Source organism: Neolamprologus multifasciatus, chromosome 15 (assembly GCF_963576455.1).
Source record: "Neolamprologus multifasciatus chromosome 15, fNeoMul1.2, whole genome shotgun sequence".
Taxonomy (NCBI): domain Eukaryota; kingdom Metazoa; phylum Chordata; class Actinopteri; order Cichliformes; family Cichlidae; genus Neolamprologus; species Neolamprologus multifasciatus.
This window is the reverse complement of record NC_140453.1, coordinates 28394630-28414726: the sequence shown is the minus strand read 5'-3', so window position 1 is coordinate 28414726 and position 20097 is coordinate 28394630. Positions and strand designations below refer to the sequence as shown.

The 20097-nt window shown below is 45.9% G+C and overlaps 1 long non-coding RNA gene and 1 pseudogene across 1 annotated transcript; one reads left to right on the top strand and one right to left on the bottom strand.

Annotated features, from left to right (window-relative positions):
• The first annotated feature begins 260 nt into the window (after positions 1-260).
• Positions 261-1994, top strand: LOC146502348 (uncharacterized). The gene is made up of 3 exons (XR_014869167.1): positions 261-415; positions 579-635; positions 1902-1994. It is a non-coding gene; the product is annotated as an uncharacterized LOC146502348 (long non-coding RNA).
• A 3758-nt stretch (positions 1995-5752) lies between these two features.
• On the bottom strand, positions 5753-18872 carry LOC146502347 (uncharacterized; annotated as a pseudogene).
• Positions 18873-20097: the final 1225 nt, after the last annotated feature.

The window sequence follows — 20097 nt, the reverse complement described above, 5'->3', positions numbered from 1 at the left end:
GACCCTGAAGGTAAAGATGTAAAACCGAGGCATGAATAAGAGCCGAGCAGCATCTAGTAACACTACGAGGTGTTAATACATGCATCAGCCGCTCCTCTGAAAAAGCCCAGCTGAGGTAATGTCCATCTAATTTACTGTGGCATTCCTGGTGCTTGGTACTTGTTAAGATATTGTTAACAAGATGTTATTTTGAAGCACTATCATATACTTTATATGGAGACATGGCCTGCAAAGGGCCGTGAACCTACAGCAAACTAATGCAACATGTGTTAAATGTGTCTTCCAACAGCAGAACTCGTGGCACACGCAAGTCAGCGATGTTCGTTCTCAGCTTCGCTTCCTGGAGGACATTGAGAGCTTGCAGAAGAAGAAGAGAGATGAGGAGGAGAGGGAGAGATTGCTGCGTTTTGCCAGAGTAGGTGGAGCCAGAATGAGGCTTCTTATCAACCCCAGATATTCAAAAGCAAAGTTTACAACTCTAACACGATTAGTGTTTTTAGATTAAATGTATCTTTGAAAACAACTACTGAGAAGAGTTTGTGCATTAAATCCTGGGTTACATGTCTGGTTGATCACAGAGTCGCTCTCACACTGAAGATCCAGAGTATCAGCAGCTCAAGCAAAAAGCCAAAGAGGTGCGTTTCCTTCTCCAAACTCTCCACAGGAGTCGGCTCTCATTCTTCCCCCGTTTATGTTGGTGTTTGTGAGCTGTTTACTCTGGGAGACACAAACTGTTGTTGTGACTACAGGTTGTAACTGTGAAGAAAGAACATGTATATAAAACATGAGCATTGCCACTATAAGTCCAGATTTAAAGGCTTGATTTTTTTTTGAGCCGCACGTGACCACTTTAAAGATAAAAGTCAACTTAAAATTATCAGAAAGTTGTCAGGTAACACTATTGGTTAGTACGCATCATCCATAGTCTGTTTGGCTTCACAGAGGGAGGGGTTGTAAACCTTAACTGAACAATGCTACATGTTGGCTGAATACAGATCAGCTGAAAGCTGAATGACAGGTGAAGTAACAGGAGTAAGAGTGGCCGAGATGACCTGCTGTTCCCATCCCACAGACCAGCAGCATCATCACGGAGATGAAGTCCAGAAGACTCGAGCAGGCGTCAGTCGAAGTAGCCACACCTCAGTTAATTCTGAAGCCTTGATAAGATTTAGTGTGTTCAGTTGTAGTGAAGGAGAGATGCAGCCCATAAACGTCTTTGTTCTGCTGGGTCATTGTGGGAATGGCAGTTTGTATTTTATCGCTGGCTTCACTTTCAGCATCAGGAAGTCAAACTCTGTAAGTTTCTGCTACTTTTCATGCTAATTGTTCGTTTAATAAAACCATGGTGTGTGTAATGTTTCGCTTGGCAGGAGACGGAGTAGTGTGAGGAGGATGAAAGGCAGCGGTAGCACTGCGGCTATTTAAGGAGGCGGAAACGCCACACATGGCGCGTTTAGCTGTAGCTCGCAGCCATCGACGCCCCCAGAGGCTTCTCCACAGCAACACAATCTGTTCATTTACATGCCCTCCCACCCCCCACACACAACCTCTGCACTGCACACAAGCTAGCACTTTGCCAAGTCTGTACCTACAACACGAGTACTGAGAGTACAAACTGAAAGGATTCCCACTAGTGAATATCGTGAGTTTAGTGACACGAACTTAACAAAGTTGGATTTGATTAACAAATCTTTGCCATAATTTGTCATATTTCCCATTTCAGTGATGGAAGTGACATGAATTAGTAGATGTGCGACCTGGAGGACAGTGATTAGCTACAGCTGCCTCTAAACCCTGCCTTATATGTTGACTATATAAACATATATATAAAACGACAGTGTGTCCACGTATGCATACAGAAAATATGTATGAAAACATAAAAATGTTCATTCTCTTTTCAGTTGCAACAAATAGAGGAAGCTGAGCTGCAGCAGAGGGAGGCCAACCTCGCTGCTCTGGCTGCCATTGGCCCTCGCAGGAAGAGACCCCTGGATTCAGACCGACAGCCAGGTGGGTGCGCAAAGTTTAGTTTCTATCCTTTTGTGGTCTGAATGGATCATTTCAGAATCATCTTTTCTAATCTGATATCTGTGAATGTTCAACCTGCTGCTGTAAACCTGCTGCCCTCCTCAGCTCAACCTGCAGCCTGTATAAGACTGTTAGTTTAGCTCATTGAAGTCTTTAATTCTTTGTGTGTTTAAGTCGCAGCGCTTCAGGCTGTAGGTTTATAGATGGGGACGCTCTGTTAGCTGCACACTCGCTGCCTTTGAACTCCATTACCCAGAGGAAAAGACTGCACGCCGCCTCCGTTTCCTCTCGCTGCTGCAGGCCTTCCTCCACGTCTGTACAGACTTTACCTCAGCTAGTTCAGCAAACGTTGACAGGAAGCATGGAGTAGTGATGGAGAGAGCGCCATCTTTGCACAGATGTTCTTTTTCAGTATCGATGTGTGTTAGTGCTCAGATCACACATCAGTAACCAGAAGAACCGTTTCCCCTTCATTTTAAAATATTTTAGAATATTTGAAACTTTGTTACAAAGGCAAAGCAACATATTAGCTACTTAACAGGAAAGATGCTGTTTTAAAACCTGCAATGAGATTATTTTTATCATGTCAGGATGATTCCAAGCATAAAACTGAACGAGGGAGACGTCCTCTCCGTACTCGTGCTGGTCGATGGATCATCACCTCTGCGCTGCTTTGTTTTAAGAGATCAGATTAAATTAAATCTGTAGCAGCCGAGCGAGCGTTTCACTGAAGAGCAGGATCATGTGTTTATGTCGCAGCACAACCAGCAGGTTCATGCAGGGAGGGTAACACAGAAACTGTCTGTGTGTGTCAGGTGTGTGTGCTGCCCAGGCCAGGTGTTCACAGAGTGACCCGGGTGATCCTGAAGGATCTGCTGGTGTGTATGGAGGAGGAACCCTTTCTGCGTCGCTCTCTTCGCCCTCTATAAAGCCATGCTCTGATCAGCTCATTGTCTTCCTGCAGTTGATCTAAAATCATTTGTTAATCCTCGTTTGTGATATTCTGTTTTGTTTTCTGTCACGGTCGGGTTAAGCTGCATTTGAATCGCAGTCAGTTTTGGTTTTGCTGTCGTTCTGTTGAAAAAAACTAAAAGTGAGCACAGCTGTGTGTCTGTGAGCTGTGTGGAAAAAGTAAAGTGACTGTGGTTTCCTGCTGATTATTGGGTTTTTTCCATTAAAATATGTTGAAATTGCACATCTCACTGTCTTTGTTTCTTACCTGCAGTTGCAGATTCTTTCCTCTGCAACAGAAGACTGTAGTGCAGAAGGACGTTTTGTTGCTTAACCAGGAAACTGTAGTTTTACCTCTGAGTTTTTAGGGTCATGAAGGTTAAAAACATAAATAAATCGCAGCCTACTGAGCAGTCGCATCTCTAGGAAGGGAGTCTCAGGCTGACTCTGGACCCCAGAGTCAGTAGCTTGAAGCAGCCCAACTAAATATTCACTTGCACCAATTAAGGGAAGAAATTAAGGACATTCTTCACTTGTTACTTTTTTCTCTTCTTCGCTGCACGTTGTGAGACCATGATAGATTTTTCTCATAGTTTGTAAAATATACGATCTGCTGTCAGGATACCTGTCCATGACCCTGGCTAAACTGGAAACCCTGAGTTTACTTGAGTAGGTGATCAGCTGTGTGACTGCTTGATGTGAGGGTAAGTGTAGCTGGACAGCTACAATTACTTAGACTTGATTTGTAATGTGGGCTGTTGGCACGATTGCTGTCAGTCTGATAGCTCATTGCTGTAATTAAGCACAGCATGCTGAGCCAGGAAGAGAGAACTCAGTGATGCGGTGCAGTTGTGGCCTGTCGCTGCATCCACACCAACAGCCAGGGAACAATCTTAATAAGCTTAGCAAGATGTTCTCAGGTAGTATGAAGAAACACCAGCCTGCTGGAAACAAACCTGACATTTCTAATCTTACAAAACCTCAGAAAATGAAGTCGGATGCCAAAAATCTGAGCTTTCCTGTGATTTACTCCTAATGACTTTATATGCTCACTGAATACAACATTAAGTTTTTGTCCAACAGAATCTCCATTAGACTCAGAAACACACTAGGTAACGTTCATTAGCTAATGACTTGTCAATATTTAACTGCAGCCTCCGCAGTGAGACAACAATAGCCTCTATAAAAGATGAATTTTACCACGCCAGTGTCACCTTGGCCACGGTCGACTCGTCTCCTTTATGACGCTAACGAGAACCATAACTGAGAAAGTGAACAAAGTGGTGCAATAAATCGGTCTTTAAGATTTAAAAGACCATAAACTCAATCACAAAAGCAAGCGCGGCTATTTTCACATACAGCAACGTGCTGCTGATCCCAGAAACCATCCTGCTGTTACACTGCAGAGTCCAGTTCATTGCTTACAGGTGTTTGTACAGAGTGAGCACAGAGTGAGCTCAGAGTGAGCACAGAGTGACCGCTATGTGAAGGAGAAATGTGAAGATGTTCTTTGGTTCACATAAACCTGGAATCACATCTCTGATCATCAGCAGCCTGACAGCAGATTTCTTTGCTCCTTGTTGGGGTCGAGTCTTTTAGTTTTCCTTCTGACACCTCTTATATGGTAAATGGCCTGTATTTGTAAAGCGCTTTACCCCAAAGTGCTTTACACATCCAGTCATCCACACACTGGTGATGGCAGCTACATTGTAGCCACAGCCACCCTGGGGCGCACTGACAGAGGCGAGGCTGCCGGACACTGGCGCCACCGGCCCTCTGACCACCACCAGTAGGCAACGGGTGAAGTGTCTTGCCAACTTGTCAACGACCGAGACTGTCCAAGCCGGGGCTCGAACCGGCAACCTTCCGATTACAAGGCGAACTCCCAACTCTTGAGCCACGATCGCCCCGCTCTTACTCCATTGTAGATCTCTGCTGCGACTAACAAGAAAACACAAGTAGGGTTTATAAAACATGTCTGATGAATGAAGAATGACATATTTAAATCCCACTGCTTTGTTTTATAGTTTCAACGTTTTCTCTCAGTGATATCAGTTGAAGGCCAACATGTGGCACACGAGGCAGCTGTGCCCATGACCACAGACCAACACTGCAGTCGATTATGGAGACGCAGTGATTACAGCTGTGGACACATGTTTAAGTCATTTACACACATGCATGTACACACATTCAGTTAAATGTAAAACTGCAAACTCTGGTTTAGCTGAACTTCACAACATCAGACGCTGTTATAGTTCAAGCAGGTAATAAAGAGTAACATGTGATGTGGCAAATGTCTTTTATTGATCAGTTCCTCTCAAGCATTTTGTGGTTCTTACATAATTGGTTGTTGTAATTGTTTGACGTGACGCCTCTGTGCACTCCAGTGTCGTCATGAAAAGAAACCAGTTCTCCTGATATTTTACATGATTAGCTCAACGTTTTGGAAATGTGCTCCTTTGTTTTGTTGTTGTGATCTGATCGATGGCTGCTCGTGTTAGTTAACTGTTTGCACAGCGACAGGAGATTTTCTATTTAACGTCTGTTCACCTTTTTACATGAATATGAGCTCGATCTGTCCTCTTAATGTCACACAAGCACATTTTCCAAACGTCTGAGCTGTTCAAAGTGCACGATGCCAAACACATGAGTCAAAGTTTTGCCTTTTCAAAATAAAGTTCATGACAGATGTGTGTATTTAGCCTTTTAAAGAGTCTCAGTTCTTCATTCATAAAATGATCGTACAGTAATTATGCAAACAAGATGGCGTGAATACACAACGTGGGACTGATTCGTTGTCCCTTAAAACACGTTTGAAAAACCAAATACAAAATACATTCATTTCTTTTTTTGTGTAAGTTCTCAAAGCATGAGGAGAAAATTGTGCTTCTACAGTAAAAATGTTGCATGCCATAAATGAAATTAAGGCTTAAAAAAATAACTGAAAAGCTCGTTTTGTTACATGTTTTTGTTTTTTACCAAAAATAAACCTGTCACGCTTGCATCAGGTAAAAGTAACTGATGGTCTTCGCAAGTATTAAATATCAATGTTCATGCAGGCTCATGCCTTCATATTTACACTGTGGGTAAACTGGTTTACACTGGTTTCTGTGGATAAGCACAGGAACCAGCATCGCCTGTGGAAACCTGTTTCTGATGATCTGTGGGCCACCGACTCACGTTTGTGTACAGATTTGATGTGAGGCCTACATGGTTACATGAGTGTGCGTTAAAGGAGAAAATGAGCATGGTTACATATAACACACGCGGTGCGGGACCACAGAACTGATGCTTTCATCCAATCTAAGCTCGAGAAGACCAGACAGGAAGACCTGAGGCTGTCGCTGCTGCCAGAGACGCGTTTACAGAGCGCAGAGTTAAAGATCTGAAGACCTTGAAAGACGAGAATCGAGTTTTTGATTTCCAGCAAATCTAAAAAAACCTCTTACGTGTTTTTATTTCATCACAAGTTCTTAAAAACATTTATTCTTTGAAAAATCTTTATTTACTGTGATGGCTGATGTCACTCAGCGTGACACAGACGGACTTTAAAGTTAATGGGGACATTTTTGGGAATCAGAAAGGAAAACATCTTGCATCAATGTGATGAAATAAATTGAAAGGATGTCTGTGTTGTCTTTGAATTCAGGTGCTACCTCACGTTCACGTTTCGCGCGTCCCGCTTTGTTTCACTCTTTTGCTGCAGTGAGGGAGTCTGTGTCATGTGACAAACCGTCCACGCACTTGCACAGAACAGATGTGCAATCAGGTCTTCTGAATTTAATGCAGGAGTTCCTGTTTTATTGCTTTGAGGATCAGGGGGCGTCTGCCTTGGATCTCCCTTCGCAGGACGTATTCACTAAACAGGGAGGAGTCCACGCCGCCGCCACACGACCCTGGTGATGAAGAAACCTTTCTGCTGCAGCCGCTCCAGCACCTGCAGTCAGACACAAACCAAATAACAGCAACACAAGAATGAGGCATAACGAGAAGATTTAGACGTGATCTCTGTCTCGCTGGAGTCAGGAGTGCTGAAGAAAGGTGGGACTTGTTCAGCATTTGATGGCGTTTCCACCCGGGTGCTCGCTACACCTCAAGAGTTGAACCTGTGAAGTGCATTAAAACCACTAATTTTCACCATCATGCATACCAATAACTTTATCACACCTTTACCAAACACTCCCTGCTATCAACACTTACGCACTACAGCACATAATAACCAGCCCAGTGCATGAAGGCATTTAAACAGTTTAGAAATAGACTCTGAAATTAAAGCCTCTGCAGTAAAATATGGTTCAACTCATCTGACCTGATTTCCTTGGGCAGCTCGTTAGATATTGTGCATATAGTCCGTATTTAATCAAAGTATCAAGTCTCTATGTGGAAAGGTGGGTAAAAGGGCATAAATAGCCCACTGGGTTACAGATGCTTGCTGTCACAGAAAGACACATTCCTGTGGAAGAAACCTTTCCTGCAGGCTAGGGCGAAGTTCATAATTAGTGCTTCAACCCTAATTATGATCATCACAGTAACTTACTGTAGATTTGCCTACTGGTGGTGGTCAGAGGGGCCGGTGGCGCCTGTGTCCGGCAGCCTCGCCTCTGTCAGTGCGCCCCAGGGCAGCTGTGGCTACAATGTAGCTGCCATCACCAGTGTGTGAATGACTAAATGTAGTGTGAAGCGCTTTGGGGTCCTTAAGGACTAGAAAAGCGCTATACAAATGCAGGCCATTTACCATTTACCATATCAGAACACACTAGTAGCATTAACAGTAGAGCTCTGCAGGGGTTTGAATAATATCTAATAAACTCAGATTAGTCACACTAAGGCTAATATGGTGCTCCACAGGGCTCTGTGCTGGAGCCACTGCTCTTTACACAATCGTAAATCCAGAATCCTCCTTTCCTGTAGTACCAACTCCCAGTTTGCATTTACTCTCTATGTGTTTATAACCAACACTGCATTTAATTATTATCTGTTTTTAAACTCTGGCTCTCTTCAGTACACCCAGCCAGTCTCTGGAGATGGCTGCCCCTCCCTGAGCCTGGTTGTTCCACAGAAGTTCATCCTCCCAGTGTCACCAAGCGCTTGCTCATACGGGGTCATCTGATTGTTAGGGTCCGTTATTGTTAGGCCTTTACCACACCACATGAAGTACCTCAATCCAACTGTTTTCAGGTCAGTGATGGCTAACTTTACTTTATAAACACTTAGTCTCTGTGCTCTGTTTTTGTTCTTCCCCTGACTTATTATGAAATGACCAAATCATTGCATTTCTTTAGAAAGAGTATTTGAAACAAAACAGATGTTTTTGTGTGCAGTAAGTATGACTGTCAAAGGAAAGCAAGCAGCCAAATCTGTGTTATTTACGGTTATTCTCTGCACTTCTTTTGTGTTTGTGTTTAAATGTGTTGCTAACAACACGTAAGCCCAGGACCCAGGGTCACTCTCCATCTTGAAAGACCCATCAGCCTATCTGGCCTGAAACACAAACACTTCAGAAGCAGTCCATTAGTTCCCCTCTCTGAGCGTTTCCTCCTGAGGTGAACACGGTGACATTATCTCCGTTTGCCCTCTGGAGGCTTCTGCTCTCTGCTGCTGGTCTCTTACTGAGTCTCCCCCAGCAGACAAAGGCAGACCTTCAGGTGATGAAACGTGTCACCTGCCTCAACACAGCGCTGTTACAAACCGACTGTCAGCGTTCAGAGTATGCTAACATCACATAAAAGCACATCAGGCTTTGATGGATGGTGGAAGGGTGGCATCTGCCAAAGACGGAGCTGACAGACATGTTAGAGTCCCAGATATCATCTCGACTCCTTTAGTTAAACTGCAGCTTGAACACAGCTGTCGGTCACAGCGGCTGTTGAGCTTGACTCTCTCACACTGGCTGGACGGTGAACGTCTAAGTTCCAGGTCCCGTGTGACATCTCCATCTTTATGAAGGATGTTCAGAAGCAACAGTCCAGACGCTGTGGTGCATAAACTACCTATGACAGGATGAATATAAGCTTTCATGTTGATTACGTCACATTATGACCTTCCATCCGACATTGCAGCAGAAAATCAAGGCTCATCAGAGCAGGCGATGTTTTTCAGTCTCCTGTTGTCTAAACTAGCTGTAGCACCAGCTTCCTGTTTTTAGCTGACAGTAGCAGCTGTAGGCTCTTGCTGCTGTAGCCGCTTCGAGGTCTGACATGTTGTGCATTCAGAAACTCTCCTGCACACTTTGGTTGTAACAAGCTGTTATTCGAGTCCCAGTTTTCTTCCTGTCAGCTGCGGTCTGGTGTTAACAAGACATTTTGGCTCAAAAACTGGATATTTTTGACTTTTCCAACCTTTCCATGTAAGAGAAGCAGTTTCTGGAATACTGCAGCCCGTCTGCCACCAACAACCATGATCATGACACTTCTGCAGGCTGTCTCGACTGTGTCTACAAACCTAAATGCTTTGCGTTGCTGCCGTGTGCTTTGCTGATGAGAAGCAGGTGAACCCAGCAAAGTGGCTGCATGTGTATTTCAGTATAGCTGACTTCTAAAAATGACTCCAGCATCTGACATGTTGAGAGAATATACACCAGTGTGGCTCAGAGGATGTACCTGAACTGAGGTGAGGTGGCAGTAGCCGTTGAGCGGGAAGCGGAGCAGGTGTGTGGCGTCCTGGTTCCAGCTGGCGTTCATAGAACTGTAGACGATATCGGTCACCTCAGGGAAAATCTCCTCCATCAGTGCCCGGGACGCACTCACACTGATCCTCTCACCGAGCTCCGGCGTCACGTGGACCACGACACACTCACAGTCTCGGGAAACGTCCCGGCGCTCCTGCTCAGCCCTCCAGCGCTCCAGCTCGGTCTTTAGAGGCGCCAGCTGGAAGAAAGTAGCCTCTTCGTAGAGCAGGGAGTACTCCTGCAAACACACACAGCAGAAACAAGAAAACACTCAGAAGCATAAGTGCAGACTTATACAGGCCAAAAGACGCACAATGCACACAAATATACACACATGCAGATGATGCACATGCAAAAAATGCAGAAAACTCCACGTTTTCTTGCAAAAAACAAAGTTTAAAAAATGCATTAACACATATAAACGGCTCGTTCAGTACTTTAGTACTAATGTTGTGCTAACGCCTTGGTAGCAGCTGCTCTGCTGCTAACACACTAGAGGAAGCAAGACTCACATTTATTCTATAAACAAATCACAAACAAAACTTTCTGATTCATTTGCTGATACGAGCCAATGAAAAGTTTACACACGCTGGCTGCAGGCGGTTTCTGTTTGTCATGATTGTGATGAAGAATTAATGAAGAGAATGAATGTGTCTTTGGCACGGACTTGCTCTTTCTCGCCTGAAGTCACACAGTGTTGATATCAGGTAATTTCCCTGATGCAAACATTAAGCCACTGCTACTATAAATCCTTCCATGCATTCATCAGTTTTGAGATCTGTTTTGCTGCGTTAACATGTCGCCTTCCTAGAGTGATGGAACAAATACTCATTTATTTTACTGCAGTTTATCTGTTGGTCATTTTATGACTCTATGTCTGATGTTTGAGAGAATATGACAGAAAATACAGAAAAGGACAACAGAGTCACTCAGAGAAGTCTCAGGTCCTGTAAGCGACAGGCTCGTGTGAGACTCTGACGTCTTTCTTTTGACATTCGTTTCCTGCTTTAGGTCACGCAGCAGCAGTGAACTGTGGAAGTACCTGATCAGGCACTCACTTTGAAGTCATCAGGCAGGAGAAGCTTGGAGGTTCGCAGGAAGTTGAGTATGTAGCGGAACATGTCCCCGTCCCGATCGATGAAGTAGTGCTGCTTTAGACTGTCCAACACGATGGGCTCTGTCCCGTCGAACAGACGCCCGATTCTGCCCAAAGAGAAGGAAACAGCTTCTGCACTCAGCTGTGGCTAAATGAAAACATACATGTTGCAGCTGAATCCTTTCCCAGCTCACTGGATGGTAAATGCTAAGTTAATTTAAAAAGTAGGTTCAAAGATGATCAAGTTTATTGTACGTGTACAGTGATCGAGATTATGAGGCTTTTTTTAATCAAATCTTCGCTGTTTGATGAGCTGCATTTTCATTAATGTGTGGACAGCAGACCTCCTTTTCCCCATGAAGCAGGACGTATATCACCGCTGCCTCTCAAACTATTCACAGATTTAAACTTTCTGAACAAATAACTGAAAAGCAAACTCTTTCAGCCATTAAAACCAACTCAATATACTAAAGTTCGGTTTCCTGAATCATAGGAAAAATAATCCATTTGCATTGAAATGTGATAATTAAGGAGGCAGATATTCAAAAATAATCAGTAGTGTTTAACTAGTTTGTTGATATTGAGGTGTTGAGGTGGATTACAGTGTTTACTCATACTTTAAGAGCTTGGATGTGTGCCTCACCTTGACTCGGGGTACCTGGTGAGTGTGGGCAGGCTGCTGGTGTACATGTGTCCTCCTACATCAATGTGGACTGGTGCGTTGGTTTTGGTGAGCTGAGCTGGTGCTGGGATTCCCGTGGTGCACAGGGGAGACATCGGAGACCAAGAAGCCAGCTTCTGACTCGACATGCTGCTGCAGCTGCCGCTGCTACGTCTGTCCTGGGACACAAATACACGCTGTAGTGACGGTGGTGCCAGTATATGAAAGAAAGATCAAATATAGCCACGAATATCTCCACATCCACGGACACAGGTTATCTTTAAAGTTAACACATTGGAACATAATTATCACCAAGTCATGGAACTGCTGTGTGTGTGTTTAAACAACAATTTAACACAAAACATTTGGTGATGCGACCACTCGCAGTCAGTGGCCATCTTCAGAAGGAACAAAGAAGACAAAACAAAGAACAAAGAAGCAACAAGGCAGCAACAAGACAGCAACAAGACAGCAACAAGACAGCAACAAGGCAGCAACAAGACAGCAACAAGGCAGCAACAAGACAGCAACAAAACAGCAACAAGGCAGCAACAAAACAGCAACAAGACAGCAACAAGACAGCAACAAAACAGCAACAAGGCAGCAACAAGGCAGCAACAAGGCAGCAACAAAACAGCAACAAGACAGCAACAAAACAGCAACAAGACAGCAACAAAACAGCAACAAGACAGCAACAAGACAGCAACAAAACAGCAACAAGGCAGCAACAAGGCAGCAACAAAACAGCAACAAGACAGCAACAAGGCAGCAACAAAACAGCAACAAGGCAGCAACAAGGCAGCAACAAGACAGCAACAAAACAGCAACAAGACAGCAACAAGGCAGCGACAAGGCAGCGACAAGGCAGCAACAAAACAGCAACAAGACAGCAACAAGGCAGCAACAAAACAGCAACAAGGCAGCAACAAGGCAGCAACAAAACAGCAACAAGGCAGCAACAAGACAGCAACAAAACAGCAACAAGGCAGCAGCAAGGCAGCAACAAGGCAGCAACCAAACAGCAACAAGGCAGCAGCAAGGCAGCAACAAGGCAGCAACAAAACAGCAACAAGACAGCGACAAGGCAGCAACAAGGCAGCAACAAAACAGCAACAAGGCAGCAACAAAACAGCAACAAGGCAGCAACAAGACAGCGACAAGGCAGCAACAAGGCAGCAACAAAACAGCAACAAGGCAGCAACAAGGCAGCAACAAGGCAGCAACAAAACAGCAACAAGGCAGCAACAAAACAGCAACAAGGCAGCAACAAAACAGCAACAAGGCAGCAACAAGGCAGCAACAAGACAGCAACAAAACAGCAACAAGGCAGCAACAAGGCAGCAACAAAACAGCAACAAGGCAGCAACAAGGCAGCGACAAGACAGCAACAAAACAGCAACAAAACAGCAACAAGGCAGCAACCAAACAGCAACAAGGCAGCAGCAAGGCAGCAACAAGGCAGCAACAAAACAGCAACAAGACAGCGACAAGGCAGCAACAAGGCAGCAACAAAACAGCAACAAGGCAGCAACAAAACAGCAACAAGGCAGCAACAAAACAGCAACAAGGCAGCAACAAGACAGCGACAAGGCAGCAACAAGGCAGCAACAAAACAGCAACAAGGCAGCAACAAGGCAGCAACAAGGCAGCAACAAAACAGCAACAAGGCAGCAACAAAACAGCAACAAGGCAGCAACAAAACAGCAACAAGGCAGCAACAAGGCAGCAACAAGACAGCAACAAAACAGCAACAAGGCAGCAACAAGGCAGCAACAAGGCAGCAACAAAACAGCAACAAGGCAGCAACAAGGCAGCGACAAGACAGCAACAAGGCAGCAACAAAACAGCAACAAAACAGCAACAAGGCAGCAACAAGGCAGCAACAAAACAGCAACAAGGCAGCAACAAGGCAGCAACAAAACAGCAACAAGGCAGCAACAAGACAGCAACAAGACAGCAACAAAACAGCAACAAGGCAGCGACAAAACAGCGACAAGGCAGCAACAAGGCAGCAACAAGGCAGCAACAAGACAGCAACAAAACAGCAACAAGGCAGCAACAAGGCAGCAACAAAACAGCAACAAGGCAGCAACAAGGCAGCGACAAGACAGCAACAAGACAGCAACAAGACAGCAACAAGGCAGCGACAAGGCAGCAACAAGACAGCAACAAAACAGCAACAAGGCAGCAACAAAACAGCAACAAGGCAGCGACAAGGCAGCAACAAGGCAGCGACAACACAGCAACAAAACAGCGACAAGGCAGCAACAAGGCAGCGATAAGGCAGCAACAAGACAGCAACAAAACAGCAACAAGGCAGCAACAAGGCAGCAACAAAACAGCAACAAGGCAGCAACAAGGCAGCGACAAGGCAGCGACAAGGCAGCGACAAGGCAGCAACAAAACAGCAACAAGACAGCAACAAAACAGCAACAAGGCAGCAACAAAACAGCAACAAGGCAGCAACAAAACAGCAACAAAACAGCAACAAGACAGCAACAACGCAGCGACAAGACAGCAACAAGGCAGCAACAAGGCAGCAACAAGACAGCAACAAGGCAGCAACAAGGCAGCAACAAAACAGCAACAAGGCAGCAACAAAACAGCAACAAGGCAGCAACAAGACAGCAACAAGGCAGCAACAAGGCAGCAACAAGACAGCAACAAGACAGCAACAAGGCAGCAACAAGGCAGCAACAAGACAGCAACAAGGCAGCAACAAGGCAGCAACAAAACAGCGACAAGACAGCCTGCTATCAGTTTGGATCAAGTTTTCGATTCCGTGCAATCTGTGATAAATCAAAATGATTGAGGAGAGGCAGGAAATATAGCAAAGAGGGGAGATTTGTCCGCTTCAGCACACTCATTTTCATCGCCACCCACGAGTTTAACTTGCGACCGCTTGCAGAGCAAATGTAACTGATTGCAACATGTTGGCAATCTGTGTTTATAAATTATGCAGCGAATATTTGCAAACCTCTCTCTGCCACCGGGCTGGACCAGCTGGAGACAACAAGGCGAACTGCACAACCACCTCTGCAACCCAAAGTGCAGCACCCTCAACCTTTATGTGAACAGCTGGTTGCTGCAGGTTAAATGGGAGAAATCTCTGCATGTTGTCATGAAGTTATGCTCCATAATAAATGCATCTATCTGCAGCTCCTGAAAGATGTTTTGTGCTTGAAGCCAAACTGGGTCTCGTCGATGTTTGTATGAAAACCTGCAAGCAGGCTGGCAAACCTGAACAGTTTTACAGAAGAGCTGATTGCTTAGTTCCTGCCAGGCAGACGTGGGACTGTCAGGTAAAGCCAGGAGCCTGACAGGAAGCTAAGAAGCACAAGGACATCCTGTCAGGCTCACAGATACGACTCGGTCAGAGCTATTCCCGATTGCCTTGTAGGCTACGTTATGGTGCCAGGTGTCTGGCACGAAACAAATCATTAAGCTCTGAAAGAAACAATCGGCAGCCTGGTAGGAGGCCAGTGCCTGACAGGCTGGGACGTCCTCTGGGCTTTCACTCTTCTAGACTGATCCGCCGTTTCCTTTCATGCTGTTCCAGCTGCTCTCTTCTGTTCTGCTCCAAACGATTGTGTTCATGTCAGTTCAACTACACTGAACACTAAATGTGAATGGTCTGCAGTGAGGATGTGCCCTGAACATTTGCTGTTACTGGCTACAGATGAATATGTACGGGATTAACTGAGTAATCAACAACCGGTACTGCTGAAGAAAACAGTAAGAGTGTAAGCAGCGGTTTGAGCAGAGATAAGCAGACCTTCCTCTTCCTGCCAGAGCTTCCAGCTCTCTGAAGAGGACACTGAGGTGTTTCCAAGCAGACAGTAGACAAACTCTTCTCTGGCTTGTTCTGGGGCTTTCCCAGGGTCTCCTTACAGAAGAGCATACAGGAACTACCTCATCTAGACGGCATCCAGGAGGCATCTTACTCAAATCCCCCAAACACCTCAGCTGGTAGTTTTTAATGTGGAGGACGAGTCTCTCTACTCCGAGCTCCTCCTGAATGACTCGGTGCCATTAAAGGATTTCTGCTGTGACCTTTCACATTCCTGCCTCGTCTCCCTTGACCTTCATTTTTGAACCTCAGAGAGCACAAACAGTTCAGCTGTCTAATTCATAATTTTAACATTTTGCTTAATTCTTTGCTTGTATGTACACGTACACCAAATTACATGTAAATAAATATCAGAGTAAGCACCATGAAGGGCGAACAGACGGCTGAGACACCGGCCTCACACGAGATGATCACATCTATATAATCCATGTGTGTGTGTGCGTGTTGTGACTGCCGAACAAGCAGTCTGTGCCCTGCAGCTATGGCACTAATGCACGGTGGATAAATTCATCAGCAGGTATAGTTACCCTTGGCAACAGAGGGACACTCCCAAAGACAAATCTCTGCTTCTCCTCACATGATTGGGCCACATGGACAACACAGTTTCCTACAGGGTGAGATTCTGTAATTCTGCATTACGTTACATCAGAGCAACTTATGTAACAAAAATATAAAAATGTACAATCAGATCATTTTTACCCACTTACTACTGATTTAAAAACAAACAAATGCATGTACATTTGGGGAACTGAACTGAAGAAGCTTCTCGGATGAGAGGAGAAACGTCTTCAAGCAACTTAAATGAGTCCAGATGCTTTTCTTTGCAAGCTCCTACGATGACCTGCATGACTGAGAACCTTCACAGACAAATGTACATATTTCTGTGCAGCCCTTAGTGATAAACATTTGTGACTACAAAGTCATTCTTTTCCCTCGTACCAAGCACTAGAGCTGATGTTGTGCAAATGGTTTGTAATTCAGAATAATTGTGCACAAACTCTGTTATAGGACTTAAAGCTCAGCGTACTTCAAAATTCTACTTTCATTATTTCACTGACAAACTGAGCACAAGTGTAATGTTTTGGTATCCAAACCTGGATCTAAAGAACTGAACGCTTAATGAGGCTTCCGGGTTAGTGTTTGTAGGTCTGTATGTGCATCGATTTTCACACTAAGTGGCACCACTGAAGTAAACATGATTACAGATATTTTATGTCATGTTCAAGATTATAAGACGTGAAAATAACACAAAAGTGATGAATTGCTTTGTAAATGAAGGGTGCAATGGTTCGGCAACTGTAATTTGTTTTTATTTTTTTAACACTTTGCAACAGTTTTATTTATTTCTGTATTTATTGGGCTGATCTGATCCCAAATGTCCCCGTAACAAGAAGTTCACCCTGATACTGATGCACTTCTTAAAGACATCAAGTTGTATTTGCCCGAGAAGAGAAATAAAGTCTTACTAAGGTAGCCGACTCGAATATTCTTTTCCTGAGCGTCTGTTTATTTTAATTTTACTTTAACCCCCTAATAAAGCAGTTCAGATAAAGGTTGTCATAGATTACTAAACACCTACTAGTTTAATATTTTATTGCGCTCTTATCTAACTCTCCTCCTAAAGATGGGCGTCACATCGACTGACTCCCTGTCGGGTTTAACACGGGAGGCTTGAAGCTCCAACAGATGAAAACGGACCAACATGTTCCGGTTACCTCTGTGGGCACAGGGGACCGGGACTGTGCGAGACGGGACTCCGTGGCTGTGGCAGGCACCGGCTCTCTCTCATTCGGCTCCGCGGGCGACTCGGCGCGCGTCCCGGGGCGCACACAGCGCTTCTTGGCAGACGGAGCTCCCGGGTCGTCCTCGTTGCTCTCCCTCCTCGCTGCTGCTGCTGCTGATGCAGGCGATGTGTGCGACGTCTCTGCTTCTGCGCTTTGCTGCTGATTCAGATCCGCAGCGTCGCTGACCCTGCGCAGGTACGGGATCACGAGCTGGAGGTGGGACTGCGCGTGACCATTGACCGTTTCCGAGGCAACGTAAAGCGTCGTCGAGGGCTTGAAGCCCGCGGCCCCCACGATGCTGTTGAGGGTTGCTATGGAGACGGCACCGATGCAGTGGTTGGTGTAGGTTTTCGAGAGCTTGGCAGCGCGCGACAACATCTGCATTCTCGTGCCCAACAGGTTCTTCCCGATGGCTTTGTTCTCGTACCACGTCACGTCGCTCGCGCAGCAGTGGTCCCGGGGCCGCTGGAAGAACGCCCTGCACAGCGGGTTCCGTTTGGACACGTACCGGACGAAGCTGGCGTACGGACACTGCTCCGTGCCCGTCTCGTACATGCGCGGCAGCGTGTCCTCGTCTGCGTCCGGGCGCTTCTTGGTCCAGGCGGCGGAGCGGGACTTGTGATAGGGTCCGAGAGCTTTAAAATACACAAACTTTCTTCCGTCCTCGTCCACGGCCAGGCCGAACGAGTCCTCCTCCAGCTCCCGCTGGTTCTCTCTTCCCCTGGTGCAGAAATACATGCAGGTCTCAAACCAGACTTTGTTCAGAAGCCCAAACGGGGTGTCGGTGTTGAACACGGAGGACTCGTACAGTTTCCGCAGGTCCGAGCGCGTGATGGCTTGTTTCTGCACCACCGGCCCGGCACCCTGCTCCTCCAGCCTCCGTATGACCGCGGCCAGGGTCAGGTTGGCGCTGCGCAGCTCTGGGTCCTTGGTGAGGTCCAAGGTGCGGCAGTAGGGCGGCTCGTTCAGGTACCGGTTGAGAGAGCTGCGGATGCTGATGAGGGAGGACTTGCTGTACAGTTGTCCACTTTTGGAGCGCGCCTCGGCGTAAAAGGAGCGCAGCACAGCGCAGAGCGCATCCTTGTCCAGAGTTTCAAAGTCTGGACTTTGGGCTTTCTCGCTGAGGTACTCCCTGAAGATCCTCACGGCGTACCTGGTGGCCAGGCGAGTGTTCTCGCTCAGCTTGTTTCGCTCTGACCGCTGAAGTTCTCCCTCCGGGTGAGACTCGCGCCCGGAGGGGATGCTGCTGCCGAGTGGGTCCGCCTCCCCCCCCTCCTCCTCCCTTCGGTCCATACTCCGCATAACGACCGCTCGTGTCTGCGCGGCGGAACCGCTGGAGTCCAGCACTGTGCTCCCTGACTCCCACTCCACTCCATCTCTGTCGGACTCCTCGTCCTCCTCCTCCCCGGTGATCTGGACCTCCTGGATCTCATCTTCATCTTCCTCCTCCTCCTCCTCATCCCTGCTCCTCTCGGGGCAGCTCATCTGCTCCTGCTCCGTGTCTCCGCTGCCAGGCATTCTCGCCATATTGCGGTCTGTGAAGCAGTCCTCCGGCAGCGCGCATGCGCTATATTGGACCGCAGCGCTGAAAGCCTTTTGTGTTTAAGTGACCTTCAGCCGTGCACGCGTTTTTTAAGGTACGGGGAGCGAGCGCAGCGGGAGGGTAAATTTGGAGGCGCGCTCCCTGCCAGAAAGGCTGCAGTATTGGACTGAATATTGGACCAGCAGCACGAGCACTGATGAGGGAAATGGCAAGACTGCAGCAGTGCCACCGCCAGTATCCAAATATGTTTTACTTTAGAAGCTGTTTGATACTTAACCGGAAAAGAATAAAAGAAAAGCAACAATAAATATCACGCAGCTTGTTTTAGTTACGTACACGCGTGGATAGCTTAGGTGCTCGTGTGTTTGCTGCACCAGTCACAGAGTCCAGTTGGTGCCTTATAAAAAGAAAGTAAGGTCATGATACGTGAAACAAGCAAAAAATGCACATGATGTAGTCCAGAACTGCAGTTCAGTGCAAATTCAATATCATTTGTATATTTTGTTTATTGTTGCAATGTAGAGAACATCCGGGTATATCTGTGCCATGAAAGGTCAGAGCGTCTCTTTCTTGCTTTGGACCACCAATGCATGTAACATTAAGGCAGGGAGGGGGCGATGCACGCAGATGGGTGTCAAAATATTCAATCAGAGGTCATCACAATTTAGAAAACATGGCGCATGACTCACGTGGGAAAAGTGGACAGTAGTTGGAAAAGCCCGTGTTGTTTATGTTTTGTATTTTAGGGAATTTGCACCCCTGAAGTTTATCATTTCAGCTACAGAAGCCTTGCATTGGAATATAACGGGGTCGCCTTCACCCAACAAGCTTTTCATCTCAACTGCTGAAAAATAAAATGACTGTTACTGTGATTATAATAAAGTGGCATCAACATAAGGGTTGGAAGCAGTACAGACAGGAGAACGGAGCAGCACATTTATGAGTCCTTTTAAATTCACCAAACAATACACAGACCAATCTTTCAGCCACAGAAACTATAGAACTGAGCTAATAAAGCAAATTGATCTGAGCATTTCTTCAAGTTCAAGTTCAAATTGTATTCGCCACATGCAGTGGCAGGTTGTCCTGCAGTGGAATGAACCCGCCCCCCGACCTTACACACACAACACAGACATAACAATCTTGGATATGTGCACTGGGATTTTTGTGCTTTTTGCATGAACAACATTGGTAATTGTTGAGGGACATTAGGATCTAAAAGAGAAGCATCTGGACCTTTGAGCCTTTCATTCATATCATTATCTTCAGTGGTTGCAAACTGTATGGATCACAGGCTGTGTTGCTGCTACTGTTAAACTGTCAGTCATGTTTATTGAACACAGACTGAAAGAAAAGTCGTGTTTGTGAAACCTCAGGTGAGCTTTCAAACTCTGGACATATGCTTCAGACACTGAGGGACGCTGCGTGCTCAGTGTGGTAGTGACGTGACAAACGTGTATAAAATTGACAAAATAAACATGTATTCAAAATGACTTGAAAATATTGAGGCCGTGAAC